At 41.0% G+C, this 25,314-nt stretch overlaps 1 protein-coding gene across 4 annotated transcripts in view; it reads left to right on the forward strand.

The window, feature by feature from the left end:
* FRMD4B (FERM domain containing 4B) overlaps positions 1-25,314 on the forward strand; it is a 375,185-nt gene that overhangs the window by 108,770 nt on the left and 241,101 nt on the right. For all 4 annotated transcript variants that reach the window (XM_069561668.1, XM_069561673.1, XM_069561676.1 and 1 more), the window contains one exon: positions 6,048-6,175. The gene's annotated coding sequence lies outside the window, so the exon portion shown is untranslated. The remainder of the gene's footprint in view (positions 1-6,047; positions 6,176-25,314) is intronic.

Consider the following 25,314-nt stretch of genomic DNA (forward strand, 5'->3'; position numbering starts at 1 on the left):
TTGTGGAATTCCTTTGCTTTCTCTATGACCCAATGAACACAGGCAATTTGATCTCTGATCCTCTGCCTTTCCTAAATCCAGCTTGTACTTCTGGAAGTTCTCAATTGATGTACTGCTAAAGCCAAGCTTGAAGGATCTTGAGCATAAACATTGCTACATGTGAAATGAAGGCAACTGTGCGGTAGTTTGGACATTACTTGCCATTGCCTTTCCTTGAGATTGGAATGAAAACTGACCTTTTCCAGTCCTGCGACCGCTGCTGAGTTGTCCAAATTTGCTGACATATTGAGTGCAGCACTTCAACAGCATCATCTTTTAGGACTTGAAATAGCTTAGCTGGAATTTCATCACCTCCACTAGCTTTGTTCGTAGTGATGCTTTCTAAGGCCCACTTGACTTCACACTCCAGGATGTCTGGTTCTAGGTGAGTGACCACACCATCGTGGTTATCTGGGTCATGAAGACCTTTCTTGTACAGTTCTTCTGTGGATTCTTGCCACCTCTTCTTACTCTCTTCTGCTTCTGTTGGGTGGGGGTTATGAGGTGGTATCTAGTAGATGCATTCAGCAGCTTTTTTTTTTTTCTGCCTGGAAGGTGATGATTACTTAAGAGTGAGAAACTCTTTGGGACCATGTGGTATAAAAAATTCATAGTGGTTCCTGTGTGAGTGCCCCTAGAAGCACAATAAGCTCATTTTTATTAGAACTATTGAGTTTCTCAAAACAAATGGATTAGAACATGACCTTGGTTGTCATCATGGGACTTCTTATACAGAGCTCGACCTTTTCTGTGTAGTCCATGTGTATCACCAGTGTCTGTCCGGTTGTCTAGTTTAAATTGAGTGGTTTTGTGGTGTTGAGTTGTGATGGGAATGTTAGAGTTAAATACCTGGTATTTTATTAATGTAGTGGCATTTATAGATCTTGAGAGGCCTTGGGGTGATGAAAATCTTGAGTTATACATGGCATTAAGCAGAGTTATATAAAGCCTGTTGAATATTAATTTTGTAATGATTCATCTTACAGTTTTATGAGACTAGATATAAAAAGATACAGTGAATAATTGAGCCCATGATCTATAAAATGAAGTCTAGGGAAGAAAGAATAATTGGAAGGGAAAAGAGCAAAGCTTTTCCCTTCTTTGCTGACATCAAGTTAATTCAGTCTGAGCCCCTTTCTTCAAGTTCCAGTCCCCCAGTTTCTTAGAGCATTAGATGAGTGTACAGTGCAAAATACAAAGCAAATAAAATGTGAATATTTTCTGCCATATTACTGCCTTCATTATTTTTAGTTTAGCCTCTAAATATATGTGATCTTCATAATCTGAATATTTCATGACTCTTTTAGTAAATATTTTTCCAAGTTCTGTTTTTCAAAAATTGTTTCTAAAATAAAGCAAGTTCTTACACATGTGAAATTTATATCTCTTAACCTCGCAAATTGCCCTTTGCAGAAGTCGTATTGCTGGGCAATAAGCATGTTAAAAAATGTTCAACATTATTAGCCCCAAGGAAACCCATATTCAAACCATAATGAAATACCACCTCATACCTATTAAAATGGACAAAATTAAAAGACTGACAATACCAAGTGTTGGTAAGGACGTGGAGCAACTGGAGCTCTCATATCCTGCTGGGAGGAATGTAAAATGGTAAAGCTGCATTGGAGCATGGTTTTTATTTTGTGTAAAATTAATATACCCTATCATAGGATGTAGCCATTCTACTCCAAAGTATTTACAGAGAAAAAAAGGATATGGTGTGTGTGTGTGTGTGTGTGTGTGTGTGTGTACATGCGCACTTTTAGTCACTCAGATGTATCTCTTTGCGACCCCATGGACTATAACCCTTCAGGCTCCTCTGTCCTTGGAATTTTCCAGGCAAGACTACTGGCACGGATTGCCATTTCCTACTCCAGGGGATCTTCCTGATACAGGGATCAAACCTGAGTCTCTTGCGTACCTGCATTGGAAGGTGGATTCTTCACCCTGTGCCACCTGGAAACGTGTGTGTGTGTGTGTATTTGTATACATACTAACGTGTAACAATATGGTCGTGTCTCAGAAATAAGCTGAGTGTAAGGAGCCACATGCAAAAAAGAATTCAGGCTGTCTGATTTAATTTGTATGAAATTGTAGAAAAATACGCCGCACTATATAGTGACAGGAAGGACATCAGTGGCTTCCTGGCGCAGAGATCAGAGATAAAGGGGAGAATGGAGGATGGAAGGATGTGGAGGAACTTTGCAGAGGATAAGACATGCTATATCTTGATTGAGGTGGTAGGTATAAGGGTGTGTTTATATGTCAAAAATCAACAAACTGAGCCCTTAAAATAGGAGTGTATTTTATTGTATATAAACTGTACCTCAAAAAAGTAGGTTTTGAAAACACCTGTTGCATTTTCTCTCTTATTGGTTCATTAGCATTTCTAGATGATCTAAGATCTGATTCTAAATCAAGTTTCCATATTTACTCATGGTGGGATTGCAAATCTCATACTTACATATATAAATCAGGTATAATTAGTACATCAGGCCAAGCTTTTGGAACTGCCCTGAGAAACAAAAGAGGTGATGAATGTGTAAAACTGATCTCTGAATCATGATACTATGCAGAAAATCGGCCATCAGTCTCACTCTGTAGTTCACTCTGCAAATTAGAGTGAAATTACCTTGAGAGGAGGCCCATCTAAAGTTTCAGATAGTTGATCCTCTTACCTGGGCCCCAAATGAGCTCTCCTCATAGAATGCCTGGCTAGAGCACAGAGAACCTCCTAGCAAGCTTCCTTAGCCCTTGAAAAATATCCGTCTGCCTCAGCCTATGTGCCATACCCATCAACCCACTCAGACGCTGAGCCGTTCACTTCCGACAGTGACAGCCTACGCAGTTGTTCCCCTAAGTCAAGACACGCTGTACAAGTCATCTTCGCGTGTCAGCAAGGTCTTAAGTTTCATTTGACATCTTTGAAGAATCTTCTGTTTCCAGAGCAATGAACTCTATGTTGGAGGCTAACCTAGTTGTGGGGTCACAGTGAAGGTACTCGTAGAGAGAGATGTCTCTTCTGAAAATTAACAACTTGTCTTCTAAGCAAGGCGTTGACTTTGAAGGGACAGAGAGGATTGAAAAGTTGGGTCCTGATTCAATCTGAAGCATTCGTTTGATTAAAAGTCAGTCCCCTGTCTACTATGTGCTTTGTTCTAGGCTCTGGGCCTTTAGCACTGAATAAGACAAGCAAGCTTTTCCTTCTGCATTCTTGCTGGGGATGTGTCTTTAGGATCCTATGGGACATTATCAGGGGGAAAGAGTCACACAAATGCAGATTGATAGTACTTAGGATACAGTGGTCAGGGAAGGCCATTGTTTTGGGTTGGAATGATGAGATGTAGCCAGCTATGGGACAACCTGGAGAAACAGAAATCTAAGTAAGCGGTGGGGACAGCAGATGAGAATGGCTTGGCAAAGGTAGGAAGGAAAAGGAGGCCAGCGTGAGAAATACTGACGGTGAGAGAGGATTGTCATGTGGCCACTGTGAGAAGAAGGGAGTGACCCGGGGCCGGGGTGCAGTTAGAAGCATGACTGTGGAAGGAGTCTAAGGGAAAGATGCTGGGGCTTGGGTGAGGAATGGCACTGGGGAAAAGGAGAGAAGAACAGATAGATGGGATGTGTTTTAGAGGTGGTGCTGCAAGGATTTGATGAATGGGAAGTGGGGTGATGAAGAGAAAGGATGCATGGTTTTATGGTTGGAGCAACCAGGAAGTGATGAGGGTCTTACTTGGGAGACCACCTGGAGTGATTGGTTAGGGTGTCTGCATTCTTTGTCAGCCTCCAGAGCAGAAACTGAGTTGCTCTGAAGGCTGAAACAGCAAAAGTATTTGTAAATATCCTGGAATGATCCTGTATGATCTCCTTTTGGTGATTCTCCAGACATGTTAATAAGTGGGTGCTGGAAATGTCATGATCTTCTAATCACAGCCTTCTTTTGCTAAAGCCATTTTCAGCAGACGCCAGTTCGGAGCAAGATCCAAACCCTCTGGCTTCTGCTGTTTACTGCTGGCTTTACTGTTGGCATGCCACTGTTCACAGCATGCTGACTGGGAGTGGGAGGGGGGGCTCTGAGGAATTTACTTTTGCTCTGGGAGACTTTGGGGGAGGTTGCCTGTTTTTGTTAATTATGGCTTGTGAATTACTTTGTCAGAAATTTTTGAAACCCAGAAGTCTAAAAAAATTACAAGGCATTGTTAAATATCTAAGTACTGCTAATTTCTCTGTGTGATGTGAGATTTTGGCTGAGATTGGATCTTTGGGCTGTTTAGTTTCATCCTTATCATGTTGTTTAGAGTCACAGGGGCTTCCTTGGTGCTCAGTGGTGAAGAATCCGCCTGCCAACGTAGGACATGTGGGTTCCATCCCTGGGTTGGGAAGATCCTCTGGAGGAGGAAATGGCAACCCACTCCAGGATTCTTGCCTGGGAAATCCCATGGACAGAGCAGCTGCCAGGCCACAGTCCATGGGGTCGTAAAAGAGGCAAACAGGACTTAGTGAATAAACAACAGCATAGAGTCACAGATCCAATTTTGCCTGTTAAAGCAAATTTTACATTTGTTTCATACAGTCTGTTGGATAAGCATGTGTTGAAACGTTGTTTGTTTTATATTTGTGGAGAGTCGCATAGTAAGTTTAGTACTGGAATACAAGCATCTTAGCTTGTGAAAATGTCTGAGTAACAATGAGAAATGTTCTCTTTTAAAATGAATTATTCTTTTCTGTTATGAAAATAGTATAAGCTCATCCTTAAAAAAAAAATTGGAAGGTGTACAATAAAACTTGGCCATAGCCCAATCACAAAGAACTCCATACGAAGTTGAAGCTTCTCATGAACTGGAAGGCCTGGAAGGGGCTTGTTCTTTGATTCGCACCGACCTCTCACTTTGCATGTGAAGAAACTATCTGAATGGAAAGGTCAGAGCCTTGAGAATGGGCTATCCCGTATATTTCAGGCTCTCGGCAACGTTCCTTTACAGAAGGTACAAGCCAGCATGGCTAAGTACGAGCCACAGAGCACCAGGGTTAGAATTGAAGAAACAGATCGTATATGGAGTCAGGTTTGTTCTCTGCTTCTGTTAGAAAAGGTGGATTCATCCTAGGGCGGCGATAAGGGGAAAGGGGGAAAGATGCTTGTGAAGGAATTGCGCCAACTTCCTGTTGTCACCTTCCACCTCACACCTGCCTCCAAGTCTAAGAGGGATTGTGGGTCGAACAGGCCGGGCTCGGGGGTGCATTGGGGTTCATGGCACGACGGTGGAGTTTTACTGACCCACGTGGCAGAATGAGGACTGAATACCACGTCCACTGTCTCTGCCCTCCTGGTCCGATCTTCACTCCCTGCTGCATGTGAAACAGTTGGAGCCCGCAGTTGACGAGGGAGTGCGGTGCTTCCTGACTCAGGGAGAGCTTCTGCGGAAAAGCTGTTTTCTTTTATAGGGAGAATGACAAATCCATATAAATGAGTGTATCTTATGGTGCAGTACACACACCACACACACACACACACACACACGACATTTATTTCATCAGTATTCATGACACGCACTTCATTCCCTCCACAACTGACATCTGTTAAAAACAAGATTCGGGAGTGCCATCCTGGTTTTAGCATTTCTGAGACACACATTCCGAGGTGATATTTTATTGAGTTCCCCCCTGCTCTGACAGCCCTGATTTTACGACTGACTGTAGGTAACTTTTAGTGCTTTCAGCATCTCCTACAAAGACAGAAGCCTAACACTCTGTATTCAATGGAAGGTCGGACATGAGAAGCCACATCCGTTTCAAATCTTTAGTTGTTAAAGAGGGTGTCCTCTTTTCCTCTGTATTTTGAGATAGCTCTATTCTAAATCTCCTAATTAAGTGAATTTCTAAAACAGTGATTCAACTGTAGCCAACCAAAGGAAAATTGGAAATGCGTTAGAAGTGTCCCTGGCGTGAGATTTCTAGTTCTCTCCTCCGTGCCCACAGACATCAAGGAGCTACTCTGTTCTGTGTTCCAGGTTTTGATGAGAAATCCAGAAGAAAGAATGTGTGAAGGAAGAAGATGACATCTATGCCTGGCCAACAAAATCCAAAGGTTATTCCAGTGAAAACAAAAGGAAGGCAAGACTGAACTTTCTAGTTCAAGGTAGGCAGACATCTCAGTAAATGCTGAACTCTGGTGTGTTGTACAGGAAACTGGGTTTATGAATATTTGTGAGTGTACGTTGACTTGTCAAGTGGAAATAGGATATGATGTATGGTATGATCTACTGTCAAAAGCTCTGAGTTATGAACAATGAGGAAGAAAATCAGTAAATACAGTTAGTGCTCTCTTCTCACGTAAAAGCTAAGTACCCAAAAGTTAAATAACAGATTACATTTTACAAAGGGATTCTCTCCTCAGAAAGAAAAACAAGCAAAAAGTAACAATGTTCTAACTCTACTGTGCCATAGATACATTTCCTACAACATATTTCTAATATTTCATTTGCACACTTGTAAACTTTTCTTTTTATTTGCAGTTGAATATTTGAGTAATTTAAGTCCAGTGTACAGTTGTGAACGGCACTAATGCTTGTTTTTATGCATGCAGTGATTTTCTTCCTTAGCTTACTGGTAGTGAAGATGTGCTTTATATCTTTTATGTCAAGACTTTGGTTTTTTTTTTTTTTTCTATTTTTCACTGCTTTTTGGAATACAATGAGGAGGAAAACGAAATATTTCAATGGTTGACCCAGCCTTGCCGTAGGGATGACAATGTGATAGAGATCAATTGTGGTTGTATAAGTAGCATTTCTATGTGATTTCTCAGGATCTTTCTTCATTAGCCAATCTCAGTAATTCATATTTGAGAGGCATATTTGAAGGGTAATTCATATTTGAAGGGTATTGATGTATAATGTGCAAAAAGTGTGAATTGTGCACAAGTATGTTGTGTAACAGTTAAAGACACCTTTTTCCTGATCTTCTCAAAATGCTGCCTCTAGTGAAATTAACAAGAGGATTGCAATTTCTGTGTGCTGGCCCCTGGCAGCAAGGACTACCCTGCAGCCATCCAGGACACAGACTCTGCCTCTCAACACCTGTGTGACTGCGGTGAAAATGATGTGTCTTCCTTTGCCTTGGTTTCCTCAGCTAGAAGAGGATGGGTAGATGAAACGAGTTAAAAGAAACAAGGCACTTGGACAAAGGCCAAACATATAGAGAGTACTCAGTAATTATTTGCTGATTTATTTTCATCGAATGAAGTATACTTTGAAAATAGACATTTTCAGTTGTTTGTTTTTTGGGAAGTGGAGATGTGAGAAAGCCAAAAAGACATCAGGGAAGCGGAGGGTGATATGTCTAACCCTGGGCTTATCTGCAGTGTCCGAGAGGCTGTCTCAGGGACTGCGCGGCACCAGGCTGAGATGCAGGCAAGTTACAGGGATGCTCAATGCATTTCTCAGATTCTTACTGATTTCAGTACCTTGAGAAGTGCTGGAGAATATAGACTTAAATGATGTCGGAGCTTCTGAAATCACAAATGGGATCAGCTCCACCCTTGGCTGTAATCTGTAAAACTTGGTGTGACTTGACCCTCCCTGACCGTCCTCCCAGCCTGACCCCGGTAGTGCCTTGTGTTCACTCTTACCTCCTTCCCAACACTCTAATCACACCAGCTCTTTGCACTTGGAGCCTCTGCTCACACTCCCTAGTGCAGCCTGGCTCCTCTCTCCTGGTCCTCAATTCCCGGACTTTTCCTTTGATCTCAAACTGGAGTTTCTTTGGCTTCTCTACTCAACAGGGCCTCTTTGTGAGTTTATTTCCAAAAATATCATCCTCTCTGGCAGTCTCATCAACACCGAATGTAGAAGCTTTTCTGTCCACATCAAGTATGTTTTCATCCTTGCTGGTCTGACAGGTGATGAGCTTGTTTATTTAAAGTTGGTATGAGGGAGGGTGTGAAGGTGTTCAGTGAGGACCGAGGTTAATCACACAGTTACTCATCTTCAGAGCCTCTTTCCTTTTGTTTTTTTTTTAACATATCATTGTATATAAACTATTCTTCAATTAAAAAAAAAAAGAACCTGTTTCCACTCCTGATTATTGGGCATTCTTTTCTTTATTTGGCTCTTCAGGTATTTTTCACCTGACTTTTCTTCAGTTCAGTTCAGTCGCTCAGTCGTGTCCTGCTCTTTGCGACCCCATGAATCACAGCACACCAGGCCTCCCTGTCCATCACCAACTCCTGGAGTTCACTCAGACTCAGTCCATCAAGTCGGTGATGCCATCCAGCCATCTCATCCTCGGTCGTCCCCTTCTCCTCCTGCCCCCAATCCCTCCCAGCATCAGAGTCTTTTCCAATGAGTCAACTCTTCGCATGAGGTGGCCAAAGTACTGGAGTTTCAGCGTTAGCATCATTCCTTCCAAAGAAATTCCAGGGCTGATCTCCTTCAGAATGGACTGGTTGGATCTCTTTGCAGTCCAAGGGACACTCAAGAGTCTTCTCCAACACCACAGTTCAAAAGCATCAATTCTTCGGCGCCCAGCCTTCTTCACAGTCCAACTCTCACACCCATACATGACTACTGGAAAAACCATAGCCTTGACTAGATGGACCTTAGTTGGCAAAGTCGTGTCTCTGCTTTTGAATATGCTGTCTAGGTTGGTCATAACTTTTCTTCCAAGGAGTAAGCGTCTTTTAATTTCACGGCTGCAGTCACCATCTGCAGTGATTTTGGAGCCCCCAAAAATAAAGTCTGACACTGTTTCCCCATCTATTTCCCATGAAGTGATGGGACCAGATGCCATGATCTTCGTTTTCTGAATGTTGAGCTTTAAGCCAACTTTTTCACTCTCCTCTTTCACTTTCATTAAGAGGCTTTTCAGCTCCTCTTCACTTTCTGCCATAAGGGTGGTGTCATCTGCCTATCTGAGGTTATTGAGATTTCTCCCAGCAATCTTGATTCCAGCTTGTGTTTCTTCCAGTCCAGCGTTTCTCATGATGTACTCTGCATAGAAGTTAAATAAGCAGGGTGACAATATACAGCCTTGACGTACTCCTTTTCCTATTTGGACCCAGTCTGTTGTTCCATGTCCAGTCCTAACTGTTGCTTCCTGACCTGCATATAGATTTCTTACTAGAAAGTAAAAAAAGCACGTAAGTTTTGTGAAGCCCAAGATGGCGTTTGCCTTTTCACAGTGGTATTCTGATATTCTGGTCCAGCAACTGCAGTATATGAAGTGTTCAATAAAACATTTTGGGAATGAAAGAATGAATGAGCTAGACAGCCTCCCCTGCCCTCAGGAGCAGAGGTCTCGTAAATGAAATAGACGATTGCTCTACCATGTTAGAGGTTCAGAAATGGCGTGAGGAAAAAAAAATCAATCGGTTTCACAAAAAATTAGCCTTATATAGGCAGGACTGATATTCTAAATATTAACAAGCAGTCAGCATAAATAAGGATCAAGTTGAACAGGCATGGGCCATGGTGTTGACTTTTCAGTTGCTGAATTGTGGGGAGGTGGCTGTTGCTTCTGCTGCTAAGTCGCTTCAGTCGTGTCCGACTCTGTGCGACCCCATAGACGGCAGCCCACCAGGCTCCCCCGTCCCTGGGATTCTCCAGTTAAGAACACTGGAGTGGGTTGCCATTTCCTTCTCCAAAGCATGAAAGTGAAAAGTGAAAATGAAGTTGCTCAGTCATGTCTGACCCTCAGCAACCCCGTGGACTGCAGCCTTCCAGGCTCCTCTGTCCATGGGATTTTCCAGGCAAGAGTACTGGAGTGGGGTGCCATTGCCTTCGCTGGTGGGGAGGTGGAGAGGAATTCAAAGGTGACGCTCAGGACAGTGATCTGTTGCCAGCCTCTGTGGAGGAAATCTCAGTAGTTGAGTGTCAAGCACAGCTGCATGTGTATATCTCTACTAAATTTCACCACCCCTGATTATGGATATTTGATTCTTCTTGTGTGAAACATCGAGACTAGGGAAATTTGGAGAGACAAGAAGTATATTAGTCATTACCTGGAGCTGGGGTGGCTTCCCAGGTGGCTCTGAGGTAAAGAATCCACCTGCCAGTGCAGGAGACACAGGTTTGATCTCTGGGTCGGGAAGATTCCCTGGAGAGGGAACTGGCTACCCTCTCCAGTTGTCTTGCCTGAAGAATCCCATGGACGGAGGAGCCTGGTGGGCTACAGCCAATGGGATTGCAGAGAGTCAGACACGACTGTGCAGCTGAGCACACACTCACGGAGCTGGGATAAGGGAAGATGAGAGTTGATGATTAATGGATACTATCTGGAGTGATGAAAAAGCTTTGGAAATAATGGTCTTGTTTGTTGTTCAGCAGTGTAATGCAGTTAATACCACTAAACCAGTTAAAACTGACTGAGGGAATTCCCTCAGTGGTCCTGTGGTTAGGACTCTATGCTTCCACTGCAGGGAGCATGGGTTCAATCCCTGGTCAGGGAATTGAGATATTGGATGCCATGCAGCATGACCAAAAACAATTAAAAAGAAAAATGATCTGCATGTTCTGATGATTCTAAAACAGTGCCATTAAAAAAATGATTGTCATTTTTATAATTTTATGTCATTGTCATAAAAGTGTCAGTTTTATGTCATATATATTTTACCACAGTTTTTAAAGACTTGAAAAAAAAGAAAAGCTAATGAATAGTCAAAATAAAAGCAGGAAATACATGCATGCATGCCCACGCACACTGTATAGTCTGGGAAGATGCATTTAGATTGTTGAAGGTGGTTGTGTCTAACAGATGGAATTAGAGGAAGAGCATAAGAAAGTTTCATCACATATACTTGTGTATTTTTGGCATTTTTCACAGTGAGCATATATTTAATCATTTTTTTTAATTGAAGATTTTTTTTAACAAGTTGACCTGTGGCAAAATCTTGGAGTTGGTATGATATTCTAGCTTGTACAACCAAAATAATCCCGAAGGTGGGTTTGCAGTCAAACTTGCCGCATCTAACATCCGTGCTGCAATGTTTAACCTAGAGTGAGAATCTAATTATAGTTTAAAACGCTGAATGGTTTTCCTTTTCCAGATTAAATTACATCTTGCAGAAAAACAGCCTCTCACTATAGAAAGAATTTGGTTTTCTGACTCCCTCAGTAAGGACTGCGTCTTCTATCTAGTAATTTACTGTAAAGAAGATGCTTCTGTGTGTAGTTTTACATCCCTTCTTTTGGTATTTAAGGCATTCTAGCTATAAAAAAAAATGAGCCTCAATCCCAGAACTAAAAATTATTATGCATAATAAGAGATTTTTTTAAACCCTAATAGATTGTTGCAGAAAATACCACTTTAATGGGTCACCCATTACATAAAAAGTTTAAAGCCTATAATGAGATCATACATTTATGTAAGTAAAGGGAAAACATGAAAGAATGCACTCACTGGAGTACTCATTTTGGTAACCTCAAGGAGATTATCTGATGGATGGCACCAGATGAAAGATTATTTACTTTACTTTGTATCCCTGTGTATTATTGAGTTATTATAATTAGGCCTTTTCTTAATTACTTTATTAAGGTACAGCTGACCTAAAAGAAACTGCACATACTTAATGTGTAAAATTTGAGAAAAATAATTTTTGTGAATATATGAGGAGATGGATGTTAACTAAGCTTATTTGGTAATTATTTCCCAACATATGTATGTCAAGTCATCAGGAGGCACACCTTAAACTTATTCAGAGCTGGATTTTAGTTATATCTCAATAAAACCAAAGAGTGAGAGTGAGAGGTGGTAGAATGATTAAATGGATGAATTATTTTCAAATATAATTAAGACAGAGGATCCTCAGAGAACTATAAATATCTTGCTTTGTACTGGATGTTCAGCACCACTTAGGCAGTAAAAGGAAGCAGCAGCAGCTCAAAGTCCCACAAAATAAAAAGATTACATGTACAGTTTGATGTTTTGACCTACGTATATACCCACAAAACCATCACCATAATCAAGATGCTGAAAACTTGAAAAAATGGAAGTGTTAGTTACTCGGTTGTGTCCGACTCTTCGTGACCCCATGGACTGCAGCCCACCAGGCTCCTCTGTCTGTGGAATTCTCCAGGCAAAAATAGTGGAGTGGGTTGCCGTTTTCTTCTCCCAGGAATCTTCCTCACTCAGGGATCAAGCCTGGGTCTCCCACGTTGCAAGCAGACTCTTTACCAACTGAGCCATAGGGAAGCTTAGTAAAAACTTAACTTCATTTCAAAATGTTTCTCTGGTTCTTTGGTAATCCCAGGCCCTGTCTTGCCCCAGGCAACTGCTGATCTTGTTTCTCTCTCTCTCTCCAATAGTTTGCTTTTCATATAAATGAAATCATATGGTACATAATCTTTTTCTTTAGCATCTTTCACTCAGCATAATTAAAGATTCATCCGCGCTATAATGTGTATGGATATTTCATTCCTTTTTATCATTGAGTTGTATTCCGTTGTATGTGTAAAGTCCCATTTGTTTATTCACCATTAGTAGACATTTGAATTGTTTCCAGATTTTCACTACTAAGAAGAACGCTATCATGAACATTCATGTACAAGTCTCCATATGGATGTATACTTTCATTTCTCTTGAGTAAATAGCTAAGAGTGGAATGCCTGGATCATACAATAAGTGTGTGTTTAACTTGTTAACAAATTTTCCAAAGTGGCTGTACCATTTTACATCCCTACTTGCACTGAGTGAGAGGCCCAGTTCCTCCACATCCTTATCAGTATTTGGTATGGTCAATCTTTCTCCATTTTATCCATTCTAATATTAAAGTATGTAGTAGTAACTCATTGTAGTTTCAACTTGCATTTCCTTAATGACAAATGATGTTGAATATCTTTTCACTACTTGTCAGCTCTTACTTGTCAGCTGTGTATCTTCTCAGTGATTGTCTTGTTCAATATTTTGTGCATTTTTTTTCCTTGGGTCATTTGTTTTCCTAATGAGTTTTCAGAGTTCTTTTTGTATATTCTGGATACAAATCCTTTATCAGATATATGCTTTGCAAAGACTTGCTCCCAGTCTTGAACTTGTTTTTTCTTTTTCTCAACAGTGTGTTTTGAAGAGAAGACGTTTTCAATGTTTTTTTTTTAAATTGTAATTTGAATTATTACAGTAAGGGACATTTAAAGATATTTGTCAGTCTTAGGAACTTTTACATTTAGATACCTACCCCATGTTATATCAAGCATATTAAAATGCACATGTATCCCACGTTAAAAGGAATTTCTTACTCTATACATGTTTAACGGTCCTAGAATTTTGCTTTTGAAATTATTTTTTTCAAAAACCTCATTTGTTATTTATTACTTTTCCAGACTCATCATGCAGTCCTGATGATTCATGCCACATAAAATATCAAACCTAAAACCTATTTTTAAAAACAATGTTATTTATGAATACTAGAGTTTATCAACTTATGTCGACATGTTAACTTTTACATATATCAAGTTAAATATTACTTTAGATTGGGTAGCTTCTGTTCATATTTAAATGCCAGTAAGTTTGCTTGTTTTTTAGCTCTTTAGTATAATTTTTCTTCATTTCTGGAAAATGTGTCATTTCCAGACTTTGAATAAAACAGTCTGGTTAAAATACATTTGCAAAAAATAAAATAATAATTTTAAAGAAACAATAAAAATTTTTTAAACATAAAAAAGAAACAGTTTAAACATTTTCTGAAACGTTAAATAAAGTCACTAAGTGTGAGTAACAGGATTTGAAATAGATTACTTTGAGTCTGACTGGCATTTAGAACACTAAACCCTGAGGAATTTTATGTGTTTCTGCTATTATTTGAATTTCCTGCTGAAGTTTGATTAAAACAAACAAGAGACTCTTCTTAGTCTCTGAAGTCTCACAAAATGATGGCTGTTTTTTAAAATTTTCTTAATTTTCAAAATTCACTGTTTGTTTTAAAATATATGTCTGATTTTTGTAAAAGTATGCAGAGTTAAAAGTATTTTGTGATGTTGACAATTAAGAGCTCTCACCATCCATACCTCAAAGTTAACTATTAAACATTTTTAATTAAAATAGACACCAGATATGTGTCCTTTCTTCCCCTTCCAAGCAAGGAAAACTTTAAAATTGTCAAAGATGCATATGTATATAGGAAAATCTAAATGTCAGATGATGGGAGCTAGTGACTGAAATCTGTGTTCTTCTCATGAAACTCTTCTTGAAGATCATTTAAAAATGTTAAGAACTTGACATTACTAGTCATTCTGTGTGTGTGTGTTAGTCTCTCAGGCGTGCCGACTCTTTGCAACCCCGTGATGTATAATAGCCCGCCAGGCTCCTCTGTCCATGGGATTCTTCAGGCAAGAATACTGGAGTGAGTTGCAGGAAATGCAAATCAAAACCACAATGAGGTACCTCTTCACATGGATTAGAATGGCTGTAATATATATAAAAAAGTGTTGGTGAGGCTGTGGTGAAATCAGAATCTTTTGCACTATTGGTTGGGATATAAAATGATGTAGTCATTGTGGAAAACAGTATGCAGTTTCTTCAAATGGAATATTTTTCATTTTACTTCCTTTAAAAGGAAGGAAATTCTGACACATGGCAGATATGGATAAACGTTAAAGACAGTATGCCAAAGGAAGTAAGCTAGGTGCAACAGGACAGATACCGTAGGATTCCATTTATATGAAGTATCTAGAGCGGTTACATTCTTGAGACAGAAAGTGGAATGGTGGTTGTTGCAGGCTGAGGTGGGGGGGAGCAGGGAGTTGAGTGGATACAGTGTCATCTGCGATGACGAAAACGTTCTGAAGATGGATTGTGATGATATTTGCAATCTTGTGTGTGTGTGTGTGTGTGTGTGTGTGTTAGTCACTCAGTTGTGTCTGACTCCTTGTGACCCCATGGACTGTGGCCCGCCAGGCTCTTCCGTCCATGGAATTCTCCAGGCAGGAATACTGGAGTAGGTTACCATTTCCTTCTCCAAACTGCAATCTTAAAAATGATTAAAACGGTAAGTTCACACACACTTCAAGTTGCTTCAGTCATGTCCGAATCTTTGCTACCCTATGAACTGTAGCCCCCCAGGCTTCTCTGTCCACGGGATTCTCCAGGCAAGAATACTAGAGTGGATTGCTATGCCGTTCTTCAGGGGATCTTCCCGACTCAGGGATCCTTCCATCCCCTGCATTGGCAAGCAGGTTCTTTACCACTAGCGCCACCTAGACAGTTTTATATATATTTTCCCACAAATTTTTTTAAATGTTAAAAGAGGAAAATTCCCAAGGGTTTCCAAATTTTAAAAGTTAGTAGTTTAAAATATCACCCTAATACATGTTAGTGATAGTTGGCCAACATTTCTAAGTGGTCTCAGCCTGAACAAAAGGTATTTTTAAAGGGAAAAAATATTGTTTTCCATTTTAAATGATACTTCGTACTCCCGACTTTAGTGGTGCAAATGCAGAAACAGTCAATTACTGGCCAACTGCCAGGCACTCTTTTAAGACTTTGCATGTCTTAACTCGTTTAATCCTCAGCAAAGTAGGAAATGCTGCCATTTTCATTTCACAGATGAGGAACTATAGGAACAGAGAAGTTACGCAGCATGCCCAAAGTTGCACAGCTGATAAGAGGTAGAGCTGTCGTCAGAACTGTGAATATGACTACAGAGCCCGCAGCACTCCGAGCCACTGTGTTTTCCCACCTCCCAACTATGAAGAGCTTTAGAATCCAGAGAGTTGTCTATAACATTATGTGCTCATTTCTAGGATTTCTATTGGGTAGTTGTATCTGAAAAACTGGAGTGTACTGATAAGCTATCAGCTTTTCTTTGATAGAAAGCTGTGACCTAGTAAATTATTTGTCTCCAGCTGGGCATTTTTCTTTAACATAAGCCAGCTTTTTACTAATGCAGTCGTGAAGGGGAATGCTATAAAAATGCAATGTTTTCTAGGTTTTGTCAGGGAAAAGCTCTGGAAAGGAAATCTCCATATTGGAAGAGGAAGACAACCTCATAATCAATCTTTCCTTGTCTCCCAAAATGCTGGGTTAAATTAAAAATTAAAGAAAAAAAGGTCTTTCTGTCTATGTTCAAATAATAGTGAGTTAAAAGAAGTTAGTTTCTTGACTGCTGGACTTGTTGGACTCAGTTCAGTTCAGTTGCTCAGTGATGTCCGTCTCTTTGCGACCCCATGAATCGCAGCATGCCAGGCCTCCCTGTCCAGCACCAACTCCTGGAGTTCACTCAGATTCACATCCATCTAGTCCATGATGCCATCCAGCCATCTCATCCTCGGTCATCCCCTTCTCCTCCTGCCCCCAATCCCTCCCAGCATCAGAGTCTTTTCCAATGAGTCAACTCTTCGCATGAGGTGGCCAAAGTACTGGAGTTTCAGCTTTAGCATCATTCCTTCCAAAGAAATCCCAGGGCTGATCTCCTTCAGAATGGACTGGTTGGATCTCCTTGCAGTCCAAGGGACTCTCAAGAGTCTTCTCCAACACCACAGTTCAAAAGCATCAATTCTTTGGTGCTCAACCTTCTTCACAGTCCAACTCTCACATCCATACATGACCACAGGAAAAAGCATAGCCTTGACTAGACGGACCTTCGTCGGCAAAGTAATGTCTCTGCTTTTGAATATGCTATCTAGGTTGGTCATAACTTTTCTTCCAAGGAGTAAGCGTCTTTTAATTTCATGGCTGCAGTCACCATCTGCAGTGATTTTGGAGCCCCCCAAATAAAGTCTGGCAGTTTCCACTGTTTCCCCATCTATTTCCCATGAAATGATGGGACCAGATGCCATGATCTTCGTTTTCTGAATGTTGAGCTTTAAGCCAACTTTTTCGCTCTCCTCTTTCACTTTCATCAAGAGGCTTTTTAGCTTCTCTTCACTTTCTGCCATAAGGGTGGTGTCATCTGCATATCTGAGGTTATTGAGATTTCTTCCGGCAATCTTGATTCCAGCTTGTGTTTCTTCCAGTCCAGCATTTCTCATGATGTACTCTGCATAGAAGTTAAATAAGCAGGGTGACAATATACAGCCTTGACGTACTCCTTTTCCTATTTGGACCCAGTCTGTTGTTCCATGTCCAGTTCTAACTGTTGCTTCCTGACCTGCATACAGATTTCTCAAGAGGCAGGTTAGGTGGGCTGGTATTCCCATCTCTCTCAGAATTTTCCACAGTTTATTGTGATTTATACAGTCAAAGGCTGTGGCATAGTCAATAAAGAAGAAATAGATGTTTTTCTGGAACTCTCTTACTTTTTCCATGATCCAGCAGATGTTGGCCATTTGATCTCTGGTTCCTCTGCCTTTTCTAAAACCAGCTTGAACATCAGGGAGTTCACGGTGCACGTATTGCTGAAGCCTGGCTTGGAGAATTTTGAGCATTACTTTACTAGCATGTGAGATGAGTGCAATTGTGCGGTAGTCTGAGCACTCTTTGGCATTGCCTTTCTTTGGAATTGGAATGAAAACTGACCTTTTCCAGTCCTGTAGCCACTGCTGAGTTTTCCAAATTTGCTGGCATATTGAGTGCAGCACTTTCACAGCATCATCTTTCAGGATTTGAAACAGCTCAACTGGAATTCCATCACCTCCCTAGCATGGTAATAAATACTGGGAATGTCATAAAGATATATAATATAGTAACTAATGGATGAGTATATATTGTATAATTTTAAATTGTTTCCCAGAGTAATTTTACCATGGAGTACTCCCTTGTGAAGTTCCCTTATAGCTCAATTGGTAAAGAATTTGCCTGCAATGCAGGAGACCCGGGTTCGATTCCTGGATCAGAAAGATCCCCTGGAGAAGGAAATGGCAATCCTCTCCAGTATTCTTGCCTGGAAAATCCCACGGACAAAGGAGCCTGGTGGGCTACAGTCCATAGGGTCTCAAGAGTTGGATACAACTTAGAGACTAACCACCACCACTTTCCCTTGTAGAAAGTCATGGGTCCAGGAACACTTCTGGGAATAATGTTCTAGGGATTTTCCTAACTGACCACCAGGGGGCAGTTCTCCCCCCGCCTTTTATGTACTATGATTTAAATAAATCATTGACCAACTCTTTATTTTCCCTCAGCACACCTGAGACAGGCTAACATTTCCAAGCAGACTTTGCTAAGAAGTTTAGCAAAGGGATGATGGAAAAAAAGTAAGAAAAGTGGGAAGCCCAATAAATAGTCATATTTCCCAAATCCATGAGGTGGAGCCAAAAAAATTGCAAATATGCCAGGCTCTCCTAGGCCAGTGTGGAATACAAGTTCTCAGCCGCATTGCCTGCCGTTTTCCCTCCCGTTTCTCAGCCAAGTGGCCTTTCTGTCGTCTTGGCTCACAAGAGTGTCTATGGCCTTATGTTATCACAACTGAGGATAGATCCCACAGAGCTTTGTGTCATCACAACTCAGATTCTTTTCTGGCTTAAATTTCCCAGGTTGCCCCCTGGTCTTTCCTCTTAGTCCTGGTTGGCAGCTCTGAGGTACCTCCATGATGATGAACAGATATGGCAGCCCCATGAATGTTCTAATCCTGATTAAATTCGCAGTAAATGTGCCTCTCAGGCCCCATGCCAGGGCAGATGTTATTAATCATCACAGCTTGCTTTCTCTGTAGAACTCAGAGTCAGTTTCACAACCCTTCCTGACCCGGAGCCCCAGGCAGGTATTACCGATAGAGTGCCGTTAATACAAATGGGGAAATTCTCATCTAAACCTCGGATATAAAATCCACCCACCTCTGGAACCTTCTGACTCCCTCTTGTGAATGTAAATCTCCCTAATCCTCCATCCACTCCAGTATTCTGGCCTAGAGAATTCCAGGGACTGTATAGTCAGACATGACTGAGCGACTTTAAAGAAAAGAAAAATCCTCTACCCAAACACATGCATACACACTTTAAAAAGTCTACTTTAGATCTCCCAAAATCAAAGTCTCCACTCTAGCCCCATCACATCCTTGTCCACACCTTACCTATAGCTCACTGTCCAGGTGCTCTGACTAATTGGGAGAGGGGGTTGTTACATCCAGCACATCCCAGAGGCTCCAAACTGGGCCCAGTTCTGATTGTAATTGAAATCATGTGGCCTGTGCCCCATTTTTATTCCCTTGTCCTTGGAGTTGCCTTTGTACCCACCTGCTCGGGAAACTTCCTGTGCTCAAACTTGAGCATAAGCTGTATCAGATATTAAAAAGCCTAACATATTATGGTAGACTTTGAAACTATCTTTGGACAGGTGGTTTTTTATGCTGAAAATTTATTTGAACAAACATAATATTTTGTACTGTTCATGGGATTCTCACAGCAAGAATACTGAAGTGGTCTGCCATTCCCTCCTCCAGTGGAGCATGTTTTGTCAGAACTCTCCACTATGACCTGTCCATCTTGGGTGGCCCTACACAGCATGGCTCATAGTTTCATTGAGTTAGACAAGGCTGTGGTCCATGTGATCAGTTTAGTTAGTTTTCTGTGATTGTGGTTTTCATTCTGTCTGCCTTCTGATGGATGAGGATAAGAGGCTTATGGAAGCTTCATGATGGGAGAAACTGACTTTGTGGGGGAACAGGGTCTTGTTCATCAGGCCAGAATACTGGAGCCGTTCCCTTCTCCCGGGGATCTTCCCAACCCAGGACTCGAACCCAGGTCTCCCACATTGCAGGCGGATTCTTTACCAACTGAACCATCAAGGAAGCCCAAGAATTCTGGAGTGGGTAGCCTATCCCTTCTCCAGTGGATCTTCCCAACCTAGGAATCAAACCAGGGTCTCCCGCATTGCAGCAGATTCTTTACTAGCTGAGCTACCAGGGAAGCCCAAAAGCTGACTTAAAACTTAGCATTAAAAAAACGAAGATCATGCATCTGGTTCCATCACTTCCTGGGAAATAGATGGGGAAACAGTGACAGACTTTATTTTTCTGGGCTCCAAAATCACTGCAGATGGTGATTGCAGCCATGAAATTAAAAGACACTTGCTCCTTGGAAGAAAATCTATGACCAACCTACACAGCATATTTAAAAGCAGAGACATTACTTTGCTGACAGAGGCCCATCTAGTCAAAACTATGGCTTTCTGAGTAGTGGTGTATGGATGTGAGAGTTGGACTATAAAGAAAGCTGGGAGCCAAAGAATTGATGCTTTTGAATTGTGGTGTTGGAGAAGACTCTTGAGAGTCCCTTGGACTGCAAGGAGATCCAACCAGTCCATCCTAAAGGAAATTAGTCCTGAATATTCATTGGAAGGACTGATGCTGAAGCTGAAGCGCCAATACTTTGACCACCTGATTCGAAGAACTGACTCCTTGGAAAAGACCTTGATGCTGGGAAAGATTGAAGGCAGGAGGAGAAGGCGATGACAGAGGATGAGATGGTTGGATGGCATCACCGACTCAATGGACATGAGTTTGAGCAAGCTTGGGGAATTGGGGATGGACAGGGAAGCCTGGCATTCTGCAGTCCCTGGGGTCACAAAGAGTCAGACATGGCTGAGCGACTAAACTGAGCTGAATTTATATTTATATTATGTCATCTTTTATTTATATAAACTTAATTAATAAAGAGAACAGTACGAGGTAGTCATTAAGTGTGACCTCTGGAGTTGGATAAGATTCAGCTCCATGCTCCACCGTTTGCTTGCCTTGGAGCTTCTGAAGAGTATGGGAGAAACACCTATCTTTATGGTTGATTTGTAAAATAAGCGTTACTGTGCTTCTACTTTGTACGAAATAAGGCGTTTAATACACCTATTATTACTCCTCTTTTAAAGTTCTCATGTTTCAGCAGAAGCCATCATGAACGGTAGGGGGAAAGATGTATTGTCCTTGATTTCCAAATCCTTGAGAGATGAAATTTAGATGCTGGGCCCAGCAAAGTCACTATTTGTGTGTTGAAGGTGAACTTTCCGTAGTGGCCAGTGGGGGGCGCCACGTGAACAGAATAACTGCCTCCAGACCCGTTTCAGGTGCTGCCCTTCCCTTCCAGGGAAGTGGCTGAAAGTATTGACCAGCGAGTTCAGCTGTGCTGTTAGTTCTCTGATTTGTGTTTCCTGCTAAATTTAATTCCATCCACATTCTTACGGGAGCAGAATTGATGAACATTTATGAAACGTTCTCTTTGACCAATACGTTCTGAAATGAGAAAGATGTGCTTGAGGAGTTTACAAGGCAAGGAGGAAGTGACACTGATACATTGGGTAGTTATTAGGGGAACGTTTTTGGAAATACTATAAATGAGAAGGGAACAACTGAAGACAGAGAAGAATACTGGGAAAAATTGAAAGACGAGAAAGCCTTTCAAAGCTCTGGCACATCTCATACCTTCCTATTGATTAAGACACAGTCCAGTCACAGAGGTAGGGAGAGGACTGGGGCGGGAAGATGGGTGAGCATGAGGACTAGAGGTGGGTAGAAATAAAGCCGCTTTTATTCCAAGCTCTGATTACGAGGGTAAAGTTAATATCAACAGCACCTATCATTTTTATATTACTTCTCTCTAATTTGTGGTTTAGAATCTTACATTCATTCTTTGACCCTTGCCTCTTCAAACAAGCTTCAGAAATTAACCCAGTCCCCCTAAGCAAATCTCAGATTTATCTTTTTATTTTCAAAAAAGTTGCTTTTATTTCAACTACAGGTTTCCATATTAGGATTTGAGGTCGTCAGCCTATATGTTACATCAATTCATGTGTTGTATACCAATAATTTGGCTTCTGACAACTGAAGAGAAGTTCTGTATCTCATTCATTTGATATTTGTTTTTGATTGTCAGCGAAGTCAATGATTTTTTTTTTTATACTTACTGGTCATTTGTATTTCTCATGAAAATTTCCCCTTCCTGTCCTTTTTGTATTGATTTGTTGATTGCATTAATAAATTAAGAGATAATTTATTTGAAGGTGACACACCAAGGTGTAAGCAGTGTGTCCTAATCGCACAGTTGCAGTCACAGAGCAGTTCCAAATAATTGGAGAATGTGAATTTTCATCTTCGGCCTGACATCTGTAGTTGACGTCTCAATGTCTCCCTCCCTCTCGGAGTCAGTCTTGAGCTCAGGGATGGCTGGTTCCCCTCTCTGAGGTGTGTGTGGCCTTTGTCAGCTGTTGGCAGGTTGCACAGGGCTGGAACTGTGGCTTCCCTGCAGAGTCACAGAGAGGAGGCAGGCGGGGCTGTGTGACCATCCTCTTCAGGAGGCAGCAGCAGCAATATTTGACTGTGAAGGCGCAAAGCTCCACGTCCACCACTGCTTTTTCCTTTGTTTGTTTGTTTTGTTTTCCGCCATCAGTTTTAAGGAAAGGAGATGCGTGATTCCTCCACCAGTCTGGGCTGTGACGGGATCTTATTCATTTCTATACCATCCTCTCTGGGCCAGCGTTGATTGGAATGATGGTGGAATAAATGATCAGTGACTCCATCTGCCCCCAATATGATTTCCCTTAGCACCACTCTCTAGAATAGGGGACCCCCTTCCACAAGTTGAATTCCTTCTCAGAGAAAAAATAATAATTGAGAATGAAAATTTAAATTAGATCATATTTAAATACACTTATTAAAATATCTGTGATATAATAACTGATGCTCATTTATGAATGTAGTAAATAATAAGCTCTAGTATACCAAAATTTCAAAGTAGTCAGAAGTGTAAACACTATTTTGTGTTACAATGACTGTAATACAATAGGGTATCTGTGATTTCTCTTGGATACCGAGTGATGTTTCTGCTAATAGTTCTGTAGTTTGTTACTTATATTCACAACTGAAGGAATGCTACATTTCAATTAGAAGTTTCTGGTAATTTTGAAATATGTAATTTTTACATGAGTTCAAGTTCTGTTCTTAAATTCTTTGCCAGGATCCTTTGGGGTTCATGGCCCCCTGACTAAAATCCCTTGGTTTCTGGGCTGAGGTGGTAGGGAGAGGTGACTGCAGAGGAGCATGGGGGAACTTTTTTGAGGTAGAACTGCTCAATCTTGATATTGATGGTGGTTAAATGACTGGATATTTGTCAAAAATGGGGAATTTTATGGTATGTATATTAGAGAAAAAGGAAGAAGGAAAGAAGAGAAAGAGATGGAGAGTAAACGAAAAAGATGAGTATTGCTGCTAATAGAAGCAGCCACTGTTAAAATCCCTTTGCACCGAAGCTGGGTTTTTTCCACAGTTTTTCAGAGTCAGTGTTATGGAAGTGGTCAAGGGAAAGGACTCTGGAACGAAACTCCCTGAGTTCAAATCCTGGCTCTGCCCATTGTCTACTGTGTGACTCAGGACAGGTTACATGACATCTCAGTGTCTAAGTTTCATCATCTATAAAATGAAGATGATAATAATTCTGGCTACCTCACAAGATTTTTTTTGAGGATTAAATGGGTTCATATATTTAAAGTGCCTAGAATAGGACCTGGCATATCATAAGCACTATATTGTCGTCTAATATTTAGAAATGCTTTGGCGAGAGACCAAGGCCATTATGATGAGCTCAGTCAATGTCAGTGATTACATCAGTAATCACAGAAAGATTATATTTGGTGGAAGGAAGTTAATCATTAACAACAAAAAGTTATGTGTATATGTGTCCCTAAGACATAACAACTTGCTTATTGATATTCTTCTAAATGTGTTTGAAATATCTTAAAAAAAAAAAAAAAACTCTGCCTGAACCTGAGATCTCAAATTTGTCAGCTTTCAACATCCTCTTCAGATCTCAAATAACTTCCCTGGCTGGACCACCTCACATGACGTATTTCCAAAGGGCAAAGCCAGTACATTTTATTCAGGGTTTGCAAATGAAAATCATACTCAAGGACATATAATAAAGGTGCCAGGTCTCCTATAAAACCCTGGTTGACTTACACAATGCATACTTAGATTTGGGTTATTAACTGTGATATTTATACCATATATAGAGAGGCTACAAAACTGTGTTGAATATTTACAACGTGGCTCCACGTTCACCAGCCAAGTTTCCAACAGAGTCCTGCTGTGATTTTAGGCCTGAGGTGTTTCACTAGTTGGAGCAGTTTGTGAACTTGCAAATTACCTACAAGTGAAGAATTTATGGAGAATAACTTTCTATGCCATTTACCAGGCAAGAGTCCATTTATCCGGAGAATGAGAAAACAGGGAGTCATGGAAACCTAAAGCCATCAAATAACCTCAAAACTTTATTTAAAATGATTTCAACCTTCCTCAGTGAACCGTAAATCCAATTTATAAGGTAGAGGAGAGGCAACATACAGGCTATCATAGAAATTCCTTTTTAAGGTCGGTAAAATATATACACCATCAATTCTGTTATTTGCAGTAGTTACGTCCAATAAAGTAGCCACAGACACTGAATAAGTGAATAATGAATCATCAATTCCAGGAGAAATACAGGGTTCCTTTGACTCTCTACTCACAATATTCTCATCAGCCAGTCAATACGTAACCTTGTTTTATGTGTGTTTCTGTTTAAAGACGTTTTACTATATGATGTGGATCCATTAACACTGAACTCACAGCCAAGAGCACTGTGAGTGCTTAACTCAGGCCTGAACTGTAACTCATGCCTGAACAGAATTTTGTAACACACGGGTTTTCTCCATAAGGCACATCACAACCTTCTTATGCTTAGGGACACTAACCAGCATTTCAGCACTGTGCTGGGAGCAGGGGTGGTGGTGGGCACTTTAAACAACAAAGTTTAAAGACCTACAAAGACCTCTGTGAAGCCCATGAAACAAGAAGGCAGACTCTAGCCTTATTTGATCTTAGCTAGAGTCTTCCTCAAGGCAGTGACTCAAATTTGTCATATCTTTGCTCACAGCTGAGAATGATTACAACTGCACCCCTAGTACTAATTGGCGGGTCCCAAGTAAATCTAAAAAAGTAGATGAATTTGCAATTATGAAATCTGTGAATAATGAGGATTGACTTTATAAATTGGGTGGTCTCACAAAAAAAGGGACCTATGTGTTCCAGCCTTCCCTTCCTGAACAGCACTGACTAAGCACAGAACTTTCACTGGATAAAAGCCTAGTGAATCATATGCATGTGCCAGAGCTCGACTCTTTCTGGCTTTCAGGCTACCATTCTCTCGATCAGAGAGTTTGCAGGCTTTCAGTTCAGTTCAGTTGCTCAGTCGTGTCCGACTCTTTGCGACCCCATGAATCGCAACATGCCAGGCCTCCCTGTCCATCACCAACTCCCGGAGTTCACTCAAACTCATCTCCATCGAGTCCATGATGCCATCTAGCCATTTCATCCTCTGTCGTCCGCTTCTCCTCCTGCCCCCAATCCCTCCCAGCATCAGTCTTTTCCATGAGTCAACTCTTCACATGAGGTAG

This window comes from Ovis canadensis, chromosome 19, assembly GCF_042477335.2.
Source record: "Ovis canadensis isolate MfBH-ARS-UI-01 breed Bighorn chromosome 19, ARS-UI_OviCan_v2, whole genome shotgun sequence".
NCBI classification, from domain to species: domain Eukaryota; kingdom Metazoa; phylum Chordata; class Mammalia; order Artiodactyla; family Bovidae; genus Ovis; species Ovis canadensis.